The sequence below is a fragment of the Micromys minutus genome, assembly GCF_963924665.1.
Source record: "Micromys minutus genome assembly, chromosome: 1".
NCBI lineage: Eukaryota > Metazoa > Chordata > Mammalia > Rodentia > Muridae > Micromys > Micromys minutus.
Window position 1 is genome coordinate 120191868 of NC_137969.1, and position 12946 is coordinate 120204813.

The 12946-nt window shown below is 37.6% G+C and overlaps 1 protein-coding gene across 1 annotated transcript in view; it reads left to right on the forward strand.

Moving 5' to 3' along the window:
• The window catches only part of NWD2 (NACHT and WD repeat domain containing 2), a gene marked incomplete at both ends in the record, with an annotated part of 178066 nt that overhangs the window by 96381 nt on the left and 68739 nt on the right, over nt 1-12946 (forward strand). The gene's annotated exons all lie outside the window — the stretch shown is intronic.

Consider the following 12946-nt stretch of genomic DNA (forward strand, 5'->3'; position numbering starts at 1 on the left):
ATCACTATTAGCTAGGTGTTGCTGTTCTGAAGATGGCGTCCTCCTCTATGTAAGCACTGTGGCATCAGTTCTATAGTGGGCGAGTGTGCAAAATCACTTCCACACCTTGCGTTAGAAAACCATATCTTAAATCCAAATCATCACCAATGGGAGCTGAAACAGAGGATGCTCTGAGGCATGACCATCATGATGGGGAATATGACAATAGGAAGGTAGACATGCACTGAAGAAGTAGGTGGGATCTTACACATTGAGATGATAATGACAAGGCAGAAAGCCAAATATAGAATGATGGGGTTTTGAAACTTCAAAAAATATACCTCTCCCAGAGCAACCCCTCAGTGACACACTTCCTTCAGGAAGGCCACGCCCCCTTCAAAAGCCACAATTCCTCTTCATCCTTCCCAAACTGTTCCACCAACTGAGATCAAGCATTCAAACATATGAACCTATGATGACCATTCTCAAACTACCACAGTACCATATTTGAATAAGAGAGTTTTTAGTATCAGTATTGGCCTATCTATACCTACTCAGACATACATACTAGGTCCTACAACAGTGATTTCAGACCTGACTAGCTGGTGGAAAAGTTCTTACCAAAGAATATAAATTGAATCAAAGTCTGTATGCTCCAGGGACTATTGTCAATGTTGCTCATATGCCAGGGTAAAGCATGTGGTAGTGTCATGTGAGGTGCCAGTTTCTCTTGATTCAAACTTAGCAATGAGCTAAGACAATAAAACTCCCCACCCTCTTGAAGCTTGTATCCTTATATGGTTAGAAGTAGAAAGAGGCAAGCAAAAAACTAAATAAAATAATATGTCAGATAGTGACCAGCCCAGTGAGGGAATATTCAGGAAGAGGAGAGAATATGATATTGATAGGTGATCATGAAAAGAAAATGGGATGGGAAGAAAAAGAAGCGGAAAAGAAGCAGGCTAATATTGTAGATCAGAGATCTTCAAGGAGTAGATGTTGAGGCATGTCCTTGGCATGTTCAGGGCACAGCAAAAAGACCACTGTACCTGAAAGAGTGGGAGCAAAGATGAAGATATAGAAATGAGGAAACTTTAGAAATTATTTTTAAAAGTGTTTGTACATTATTGTGCTCAATATAGTTAGGAATCATCAGTCTCATAAAGAAAATTGTATTAAGAGAATAAATATTTCACTTTTACTCTGACAAAGAAAATCAAAGAAATGTGTTGAACAACAGGGAAAAAAATGATCCTACTGATCTCTTAAGAATTATCTTACTGTGGGTCCAGACTAGAGCTGGGTCACAGAGATTTTAGAGAGTGTTGCAATAATACACAGGAGAAACATACCTGATTTAGGGATTTGCAGTATAGACGTATAACTGTGACTTAAGTTTGGGGGAAAAGTCTGTCTGGAGTGTATCACCAGCAACACCATTGTTGTGGTTTGAATGAGAAGTGTCCCCCAAAGGCTCCCTTGGTCCCCCATTGGTTGCGTTGTTTGGGGTTGTCATCCAACTCTTAAAACGTGAAGGCTTAATAAAGGAAATATGTCACTAGGCTCAAGCTTTAAGAGTTTACAGCCTTAACTAGCTTCCAGTTGACTACTTCAGTGTGTGGTTAAGTTAAAGACCCACAGCTTCCTTCATCTACTGGCATGGTGCTGCTCACTGCCATGATTCTCCACCATAATAGAGTCTCAGCCTTTGGTAACCAGACATCAAAGTAAACTCTTTCTTTCACAAGTTGTTTTGGGTCATGGTGTTTTTCTAGTAAAGTACCTAATATTAGCTATTCTCAAAAAGTAAATAATACAAAATAACACACTAAAGCAAGGGAGATGGGAGAGAAATTCAAGCCCCAAAATACAGGTCAGGTTAAATTCCTTCATAGTTAGTAGGCTAGATTGGGAAAGTCCACCACTGTATATACCTCAGGGCAACTCATGTGTCATGTTCTATGCAGCTCTGTATAAAAACCAACCTAGGAAATTCAGAAATATGAAACATTCACCTCATTTCATAAAAATTTAGAATGCTATCCCTAAACTAAAATGATTTGTTGCTATTAATTTCAATAACATATTAGCAGGAGGATAAATAATTTAAAGATTGGAAGTGTAGCAGGTTCTGAGAATAAAGGTTGACTGGCAGGACATCATCAAACACTTGCCTGGGTCTGAACCAATCGTTTACCCTTTCTTCATCCCCTTGTTACACATCTAACCTCGTAGCAGCCATGAGGAAGCCCTGCAGTTAGGTAGAAGATTATTTACCCTAATGATCCTAAATTACACAAGGATAGTCTTGGTATATATAGGAGGAGTTCCTGTTGTAACTATGGTAACTACAATAGTAACAGTTTTACTTGTGTCATGCATGAGTGACAGTTTGCTTGCCCTGTACTCCCTTTCAGAAATTTCCACAAGTGCTGGTGCTCCTGTGAGATACAAAGCTTAACATGACAGTTCCCTGAATGCTAAAGACTTTGGCAAGAAAATTTGCCATTGTTGAATGAAGAATAACTCACAGATACTAGCTTGTATTAAATACAGAGAAATCCAGGGCCAGGTGAAGCTGTTATTTGGAATAGGCCCAGGGGGCACTGAACTGAAACACTAAATATGCTTGACTCTTTAAAATTTATGTCCTTTGACATGCGGGCTAGGCTACTAGTAGTAGATAGTTTTTCTTTACTGGTTTTTATTACAAAAAGTATGAGAGGCTAGAATTGAAATGCTGATCCTGACCTCAGAGATTCACTCAGGAGACACAGTAGAGAACAGACATCAGTAATGAAGCAGATGAAATTTGCATAATGCATAAAGAAGGAAGCATCCCCAAAAGCACCATGGTGTCATTTCTGGCTCAGACAGGTGAGCAGACGCCTCACTACGCTCCGTTATCTCCATAAGGATGAGATAATAGCAGGAAAAAAACTTCAAAGTTTGATTATGAGGCTCAGTCTGCTCACACGAATCTGAGTTTTTGTGAAGTATAAAGCTTTATAATCTCTATTATCAAACTGTGATCCCATGTTTGGTTAACAACTATATCATACTGAACATTTTTCTCTTTAAAGATGTTACTGGTAAAAGGCATTTTTAGTCACATGCTGAGTGTGTCGTTCAAAAGGTTCGTGGTTAATCATTACATCATAAAAGCAAAAAATAAATAAATAGAACAAAAGTTACATAGGAAAACAGTAAGAATGGCAACGAAATTATATCAAATTAAAAGTTTCTGCACAGCAAAAGAAAATAAGTTAGAAAAAAGACTATTACAGAATAGGAGAAATATATTTCCCTGCTGTTAATCTGATACAGGGTTGTCAGTCACAATTTGGTATAAATATAAAGATAACCCAAATAAAATGTTAAATTATCATAAAAGATACTTCTTAAAAGAAAGTGTTTTGATAAGTAACAAATATATAAAAATGTTCAATATATTAACCACCTATAGGTACAAATCAAGTCTGCAATAAAATTTCATCTATTTCACTTAAAATGTCTATTATCAAAAATAAATTTAAAAATTATCAAAGCTGGCATCAGCATGGAGGGAAAGGAACCTTCAACATTGTAAGTGGAAAACTAAGTAGGTCCAGCTTGCAATCTCACCAACAATAGAGTAGTGTTCCTCTTTCTCCACATCCTTGCCAGCATCTACTGTCACCTGAGTTTTTTATCTTAGCCATTCTGACTAATGTGAGTTGGAATCTCTGGGTTGTTTTGATTTGCTGATTCATTGATCATCGTGTGAAAACCCACACTGGTATCTCTGTTCAAAGGATGCAGGCTCCAGCTGTGGCTACCACATAAGGGTTTTTATAAAAGACAACAAATAAATGAATTAATTCTGTTAAGAGAGAGAGAAAGAGATGATCATGTGAGTTTTGTTTTTTTTTTTTTTTTTTTGAGTTTGTTTATATAGTGGATTACGTTGATAAATTGCCATTTATTGAACCATCTTTGTATCCCTGGGATGAAGCCTACTTAATCATGGTGAATGATAATTTTGATGTGTTCTTGGATTCAGTTTGCAAAAATTTTATTGAGTATAATTGCATCGATGTTCATGAGGGAAATTGGTTTAAATTTCTCTATCTTAGTAGGGTCTTTGTATGGTTTAGGTATGAGCATAATTGTGCCTTTGAAGAATGAATTGAGTAGTGTTCCTTTGTTGTAAGAACCCGAAAAGTCAGCTCAGGAGCACGACCCACAGAAAACAAATAAACAATAGACCACTGTAAAAACAAGAGGTTTTTATTCCATGTACCTAGGGTTGCTCATCCTCGCAGGGAGAGTCAACAACGAACTCAAACAGCATATATTTTATACTTTTTTGTGAGGGGGTAAACTACTATTTTACCATTGGTCAGAAGTATAATTTTCAGAAAGAGGAGAGAAAGGAGGGAGAAATTTTGGCAGTAAAGTTGTTGTCAATTTGTATTCTCCTTGGAATTCAGTACAGAAAGGGGTAGGGAAGCTGTTTTAAAGCCATCATTTTTGTTTTGTTTTTTTTTAAACAACTTTATTTTACAAAACAAAGATAAATGTACAGATTTTAAACATTTTTTGCTTAAAATTATACATTTTTGTCAGTACTGTTTTTTCAGATTTTAAAATAATTTTTACATAAAACTATATGAATATATTTTTTAGTCAGTATTGATTTTTTCAAAGGCTTGACAGCATACATTGAAAACCTAGTAGTTACAATGAGCGTAAAGTACATGCAAAACATCCCCCACATGGAAATAGTCAAAGTCTTCTTGTTTTGTAAATATTATTTTTTGTTTTCTTTTCTTTTTTTCTTGGACTTCATACAGTCTGTGAGTTGTTTCAGGGGGAGTGCAAGCCTCTGGGGTTAGCATCCCAATATCAGTGACTGCATATTATGTTTGTTCTTTTGTGACTGGGTTATCTCACTCAGTATGATAGTCTCTAGATGCAGCCATTTTCTTAAGAATTTGGTTAAGTCATTGTTTCTGGTGGCTGAGTAGTATTCCATTGTGTAAATGTACCACAATTTTTGTATCCATTCATCTTCTGAAGGACATCTGGGTTCTTTCCAGCTTCAGGCTATTATAAATAGAGCTGCTAGGAACATTGTGGTGAATATATCTTTGTTGTGTATTAAAGTCTCTCTGGGGTATATGCCCAGAAGTGGAATAGCTGGGTCTTCAGGTAGTGCTATATCCAATTTTCTGAGGTATCGCCAGACTGATTTCCAGAGTGGTTGTATTAGTTTGCATCCCCACCAACAGTGGAGAAGTGTTCCTCTTTCTCCGCAGCCTCGCCAGCATCTGCTGTCATCTGAGTTTTGGATCTTGGCCAATCTGACTGGTGTGAGGTGGAATCTCAGGGTTGTTTTGATTTGCATTTCCCTGATGGCTAAGGGTGTTAAACTCTTCCTCAGATGTTTCTCGGCCATTCGATGTTTTTCAACTGAGAACATTTTGTTTAGCTCTATACCCCATTTTTTAATAGGGTTATTTGGATCTCTGGTGTCTAGCTTTTTGAGTTCCTTGTATACCTTGGATATTAGGCCTCTATTTGATGTGGTGTTGGTAAAGATCTTTTCCCATTCTGTTGGTTGCCTTTTTGTTTTCTTGACAATGTCCTTAGCATTACAGAAACTTTGCAATCTCATTAAGTCCCATTTGTTAATCTTTGACCTTATTGCTTGAGCCATTGGTGTTTTGTTCAGGAAATTTTCTCCTGTGCCTATGTGTTCTAAGGTTTTCCCTACTTTCTCATCTAATAGTTTCAGTGTATCTGGTTTAATGTGGAGATCTTTGATCCACTTACACTTGAGCTTTGTACAAGGAGATAAGAAAGGGTCTATTTTCATTCTTTTCCATGCTGAGTGCCAGTTGGACCAGCACCATTTGTTGAACAGGCTGTCATTTTTCCATTGAATGTTTACGGCTCCTTTGTCAAAAATCAGGTGACCATATACATCAGGGCTCATTTCTGGATCTTCTATTATATTCCATTGATCCACATGCCTATTTCTGTACCACTACCATGCAGTTTTCAGCACAATTGCCTTGTAATATAGCTTGAGGTTAGGGATAGTGATTCACGCAGATGTTTTCTTGTTGTTGAGGATGGATTTTGCTATTCTAGGTCTTTTGTTATTCCATATGTAATTGCACATTGATCTTTCTAATTCCTTGAAGAACTGGGTTGAAATTATGATGGGGATTGCATTGAATCTATAGATTGCTTTTGGTAGGATGGCAATTTTTAAGATGTTGATCTTTCCAATCCATGAGCATGGGAGATCTTTCCATTTTCTGAGATCCTCCTCAATTTCTTTCTTTAGAGGTTTGAAGTTTTGTCATACAGGTCCTTCACTTGCTTAGTTAGAGTCACACCAAAGTATTTCATACTTTTTGTGACGATTGTGAAGGGTACCTTTTTTCTAATTTCTTTTTCCACATGTTTGTCCTTTGAGTATAGGAAGGCTACTGATTTGTTCGAGTTAATTTTGTATCCAGCCACTTTGCAGAACTTGTTTATCAAGTGTAGGAGTTCTCTGGTGGAATTTTTGGGGTCACTCAAGTACACTATCATGTGATTGGCAAAGAGTGATGTTTTCATCTCTTCCTTTCTGATTTGTATCCCCTTGATCTCCTTTTGCTGTCTAATTGCTTCAGCCAAGACTTCTAGTACTATGTTGAATAGGTAGGGGGAGAGTGGGCACCTATGTTGAGTCCCTGATATTAGTGGGATTGCTTCAAGTTTCTCGCCATTAATTTTGATGTTGGCTGTTGGTTTGCTGTATATTGCTTTTATTATGTTTAAGTATGGACCTTGGATTCCTGTTCTTTCCAAGACTTTTAACATGAAGGGGTGTTGGATTTTGTCAAATGCTTTCTCTACATCTAGTGAGATGACCATGTGATTTTGATCTTTGAGTTTGTTTATATGGTGGATTATGTTGATGGATTTCCTTATATTAAACCATCCCTGCATCCCAGGGATGAAGTGTACTTGGTCATGATGAATGATCGTTTTGATGTGTTCTTGGATTCGGTTTGCAAAGATTTTGTTGAGTATTTTTGCATCAATGTTCATAAGTGAGATTGGTCTGAAGTTCTCTTTCCTTGTAGGGTCTTTGTGTGGTTTAGGTACGAGGGTTAGTGTAGCCTCAAAAAATGAGTTGGGTAATATTCCATCTGATTCTATTTTTTGGAATAGTTTGGCGAGTATTGGTGTTATATCCCCATTAAATGTCTGATAAAATTCTGCACTGAACCCTTCTGGACCTGGGCTTTTTTTGGTTGGGAGGCTTTTGATGACTTCTATTTCTTTAGGTGATATAGGGTTATTTAGATGGTTTACTTGGTCCTGGTTTAACTTTGGGACCTTGTATCTGTTTAGGAATTCGTCCATTTCCTCCAGATTTTCCAATTTTGTGGAGTATAAGTTTTTGTAGTAGGATCTGATGATTTCTTGAATTTCCTCAGTTTCAGTTGTTATGTCTCCACTTTCCTTTCAGATTTTGTTAATTTGTATACTCTCTCTTTGCCCTCTAGTTAGTCTGGCTAGGGGTTTATCAATCTTGTTGATTTTCTCAAAGAACCAACTCTTGGTTTTGTTGATTTTTTCAATGGTTCTTTTTGATTCTATTTGGTCTATTTCTGCCGTAATTTTGATTATTTCTTGCCTCTACTCTTTTTGGGTATATCTGCTTCCTTTTGTTCTAGGGCTTTTAGCTGTGCTGTCAGGTTGCTGATGTGAGCTCTTTCCAGTTTCTTTTTGGAAGCACTTAGGGCTATGAGTTTTCCTCTCAATACTGCTTTCATTGCATCCCATAGGTTTGGGTATGTTGTGTTTTCATTTTCGTTGAATTCTAGAAAATCCTTAATTCCTTTTTATATTTCTTCTTTGACCTTGCTATCGTTTAACAGAGTGTTGTTTAGTTTCCATGTGTATGTGGGCTTTTTGTTGTCTTTGTTGTTGTTAAAGACCAGCCATAGGCCATGGTGATCTGAGAGGATGCATGGGAGTATTGCAATCCTCTTATATCGATTGAGGCTTGCTCTGTGTCCAAATATGTGGTCAATTTTCGAGAAGGTGCCATGGGGTGGTGAGAAGAAGGTGTATTCTTTTACTTTAGGATAATATGTTCTGTATATATCTATTAATTCTAGTTGGTTCAAAGTCTCTGCTAGTTTTGCAGTGTCCTTGTTCAGTTTCTGTTTCCCTGATCTTTCCATTGGTGAGAGTGAGGTATTAAAGTCTCCCACTATTGTTGTGTGGGGTGAAATGTATTTTTTGAGCTTTAGTAGGGTTTCTTTTATGAATGTGGGTGCTTTTTTATTTGGAGCATATATGTTAAAGATTGAGAGTTTCTCCTGACAGATTTCCCCGGTAATGAGTAAAAACTGTCCTTCCTTATCTTTTTTGATAACTTTTGGTTGGAAATTTACTTTATTCGATATTAGAATAGCCACTCCAGCTTGCTTCTTGGAGCTGTTTGCTTGGAAGTTTTTTTCCCACCCTTTTACTCTGAGATAGTGTCTGTCTTTGTCTCTGAGATGAGTTTTTTGTATGCAGCAAAAAGCTGGATTTTGTTTATGTATCCAGTCTGATAGCCTATGTCTCTTTATTGGGGAGTTGAGTCCATTTATGTTAATAGATATCAAGGAATAGCTGTTTCTGTTTCCTGCCATTATTGCTTTTGTGGGTTGAGTTGTGTCTGTTTCTTTTTCTTCTTTTAGTTTTCTTGTTTAGGAATTTTCTTGTTCTTACTAGGATGTAGTTCCCCTCCTTGTATTGGGTTTTCCACCTATAATTCATTGTAGTGCTGGGTTTGTGGTCAGATATTGTGTAAATTTTGATTTGTCTTGAAATATCTTCATCTCTCCATCGATGGTGATTGATAGTTTTGCTGGGTATAGCAGCTTGGGCTGGCACTTGTGCTCTCTTAGGGTGTACATGATGTCTGTCCAGGCTCTTCTAGCTTTCATAGTCTTTGTTGAGAAATCGGGTGTGAATCTGATTGGCCTGCCTTTATATGTTACCTGACCTTTTTCCCTTACTGCTTTTAGTATTCTTTCTTTGCTTTGGGCACTTGATGTTTTGACTATTATGTGTCTGGAGGCATTTCTTTTCTGGTCCAACCTATTTGGAGTTCTGAAGGCTTCTATTATGCTCGTGGTCATCTCATTCTTGAGGGTAGAAAAGTTTTCTTCTATGATTTTGTTGAAGATATTTACTGTGCCTCTTAGTTGACACTCTTCTCCCTCTTCTATTCCTATTATCCTTAGGTTCGGTCTTCTCATTGTGTCTTGGATTTCCTGGACATTTTGGGTTAGGAGCTTTTTGTTTTTTGCATCTTCTCTGGCTGTTTTGTCTATGTTTACAATGTTGTCTTCTGCCCCCGAGATTCTCTCTTCCATCTCTTGTAGTCTATTGGAAATGCTTGCTTCTGTGACTCCTGATTTCTTTTTTATGTATTCTACCTCTAGGGTTATCTCTTTTAGTGTTTTCTTTATTGTGTCAATTTCCGTTTTAAGTTCTCTCTCCCATTCCTTCATCTCTTTGGTTGTGTTTTCCTGTGTTTCTTTGAGTTTTTTTTTTTTGTTTCCTCTTTAAAAGCTTCTGAATCTTTTTGCTTTTCCTCCCGTTCTTGTTTCATTATCTCTATCAGCATCTTGAGGTATGATTTCAGGTCTGTGTCTTCTTTCTCTGGAGTGTTTGGAATTCCGATGTTTGCTTTTATGGGAGGGCTGGGTTCTGGTGTTGCCAGGTTATCTTGGTTTCTTTGGGATATACTCTTTCGCTTTCCTCTTGCCATTTTGTTGTCAGTGATATGTTCTTGCCTTTCCCTTGTATCTGGTCTGTGTCCCTGGATCTCCACTGGTCCAGGTGGCAGATGGGTCGAGCCCTGTTCTATGCCTCAGAGTCGCCTGGTGGGAACAGAAGTTCCAAAGTTCTGTTCCTGGTCGCTGGATCAGGCAGGGCAGGGCAGGGCAAGGCAGGGGGTGCACTTTCCATGTTCACTCCGCAGAGTTCTCTCTGCTCCCTGGCAGCCCAGGTCTTCCACCCACCAGTTGCTCAGCCTCTACGAGCCGCCGTTCCGGGTGGCAGATGGGCCAGGCTCCGCTCTGCGTCCTGAAGTCGCTGCAGGGTGGAAACAGAAGTTCCTAAGTTCTGTTCCCGGTAACTAGATCAGGCAGGGCAGGGCAGGTCAAGGCAGGGGGTGCACTTTCCGTGTGCACTCCGCAGAGATCCCTCCGCTCCCCGGCAGCCTAGGTCTCCCACTCACCAGTTGTTCAGCCTTTTCATTTTTGTTTTGTCTTAACTCAGCTTTGTCAGTATAGCTTGACCTATCCACTAAAACTTTGTTTTTACATTTTCAGAAACTTGTTTATATATTTCAAACTTTGAGGGATTTTGACCATCTTTTGTTTCTCAGAATTGGGTGATTAAAGCATGAATTATTTATGACATGCATCTGGACCCTATTTTGGGCTTTCTAGAAGACCAGGTGACTATCAGTTAGTATATTCTGTGTTTTTTTCTGAGAATTACTCTGGGACATTGTTTTTATATGTCAGGCACAGGCAGGATCTGATAGCCTTGGAATGACTGGAAAATCTTTGAGTCTGAGTTTAAATATTTCTGTATCTTTAGGATCTCACATTCTAAGAATGGGGTGTTTTGGAAAAGTCTCAGAGCCACCCAAAACCTTGGTTTTCGGGTTTTTTTTTTTTTTAACATCACCTTATGTTTCTATTTTGTGGCATAGTTTGAAGAATATTGGTATGATGTCTTCTATGAAAGTCTGAAAGAATTCTGCACTGAACCCCTCTGGTCCTGGGATTTGTTTTGCTTGGAAGGTTTTTGATGACTGCTTCTATTTCTTTAGGGGTTATGGAACTGTTTAAATGATTTATCTGATCCTGATTTAACTTTGGTACCTGGTATCTCTCTAGAAAATTGTTCATTTCCTCTAAATTTTCCAGTTTTGTTGAGTATAGGCTTTTTTAGTAGGATCTGATGATTTCTTGAATTTCCTCAGTTTCTCTTATTATAACTCCCCCTTTCATTTCTGATTTTGTTAATTTGAATACTCACTCTGTGTGCTCTAGTTAGTCCAGCTAATGGTTTATTGATCTTGTTAATTTTCTCCAAGACCCAGCTCCTAGTTTTGTTGATTCTTAGTATAGTTCTTTTCGCCTCTATTTGGTTGATTTTTGCTCTGGGTTTGATAATTTCCTGCCTTCTACTCCTCTTGGGTATATCTGCTTCCGGTGTTCTGTCAAGCTGCTAGTGTATGCTCTTGCAAATTTCTTTTTGTAGGCACTCAGAGCTATGAGTTCTCCTCTTAGTACTGCTTTCATTGCATCCTATAAATTTGGGTATGTTATGCCTTCATTTTTGTTAAATTCTAAAGAATCCTTAATTTCTTTCTTATTTCTTCCTTGGCCATGTTATCATTGAGTAGAGCATTGTTCAGCTTCCATGTGTATGTGGGCTTTTTGGGTTTTTTTTGTTTGTTTTGTTTTTTTTTTTTTTTTTGTTTTTTGTTGTTGTTGTTGTTGTTGTTGTTGTTATCGAAAACCAGCCTTAGTTGATTGTGATCTGATATGATGCATGGGAATATTTAGATCTTCTTAAATGTGTTGGGGCCTGTCTTGTGGCCAACTATGTGGCCAATTTTGGAGAAAGTGCCATGAGGTGCTGAGAAGAAGGTATATTCTTTTGTTTTAGGATGAAATGTTCTATAGATGTCTGTTAAATAAAATTGGTTCATATCCTTTGCTAGTTTTGCTTTGTCTCTGCTGTTTCTGCTTCCATGATCTGTCCATTGATGAAAGTGGGATCTTGAAGTCTCACACTATTATTGTGTGTGGTACAATATATGCTTTGAGCTTTAGTAAGGTTTCTTTTATGAATATGGGTGCTCTTGTATTTAGAGCATACATGTTCAAGATTGTGAGTTTGTCTTGATAGATTTTTCTGATAAGTAAAAAGTGTCCTTCCTTGTCTTTTTTCATAACTTTTGGTTGAAAATCTATTTTATTCAATATTAGAATGGGTACTCTAGCTTGTTTCTTGAGACCATTTTTTTTGGAAAGTTTTTCCTAGCCTTTTCCTCTGAGGTAGTGTCTGTCTTTGCCTCTGAGATGAGTTTCCTCTAGTCATAAAAATTCTGGATCCTGTGTACATATCCAGTGTCGTAGTCTTTGCCTTTTTATTGGAGAACTGAGTCCATTGATGTTAAGAGATATTAATGATTTTTCTGTTATTTTTGTTGTTAGAGGTAGAATTATGTTTGTGGGTTTTTCGTCTTTTGGTTTTCTTGCAAAAAGATTATTCTCTTGTTTTTCCTAGGGTGTAGTTTCCTGCCTTGTTTTGGAGTTTTCCATCTATTATCTTTTATAGGACTGGATTGTGGACAGATATTATATAAATTTGGTTTTGTCCTGGAATATTTTGGTTTCTTCATCTATGGTAATTAAGAGTTTTGCTGGATATAGTAACCTGGGCTGCCATTTGTGTTCTTTTAGGGTCGGTATGGTGTCTTTCCAGGATCTTCTAGCTTTCATAGTCTCTGTTGAAAAGTCTGGTGTAATTCTGATAGGTCTGCCTTTATATGTTACCTGTCCTTTTTCCCTTACTGCTTTTAGTATTCTTTCTTGTTTTGAACATTTGCTGTTTTGACTATTATGTGTTGAGAAGAATTTCTTTTCTGGTCTAATCTATTTGGGGTTCTGTAGGCTTCTTGTATGTTTGTGGTCATCTTTTTGTTTAGGTTAGAGAAGTTTTCTTCTATAATTTTGTTGAAGATATTTACTGGGCCTTTTAGTTGAGAGTCTTTGCTCTCTTCTACTCCTACTATCTTTAGGTTTGGTCTTCTCATTGTGTCCTGGATTTTCTGGATGTTTCAGGTTAGAAGCTTTTAGATTTTTGCATTTTCTCAGACTCTTGTGTTAAT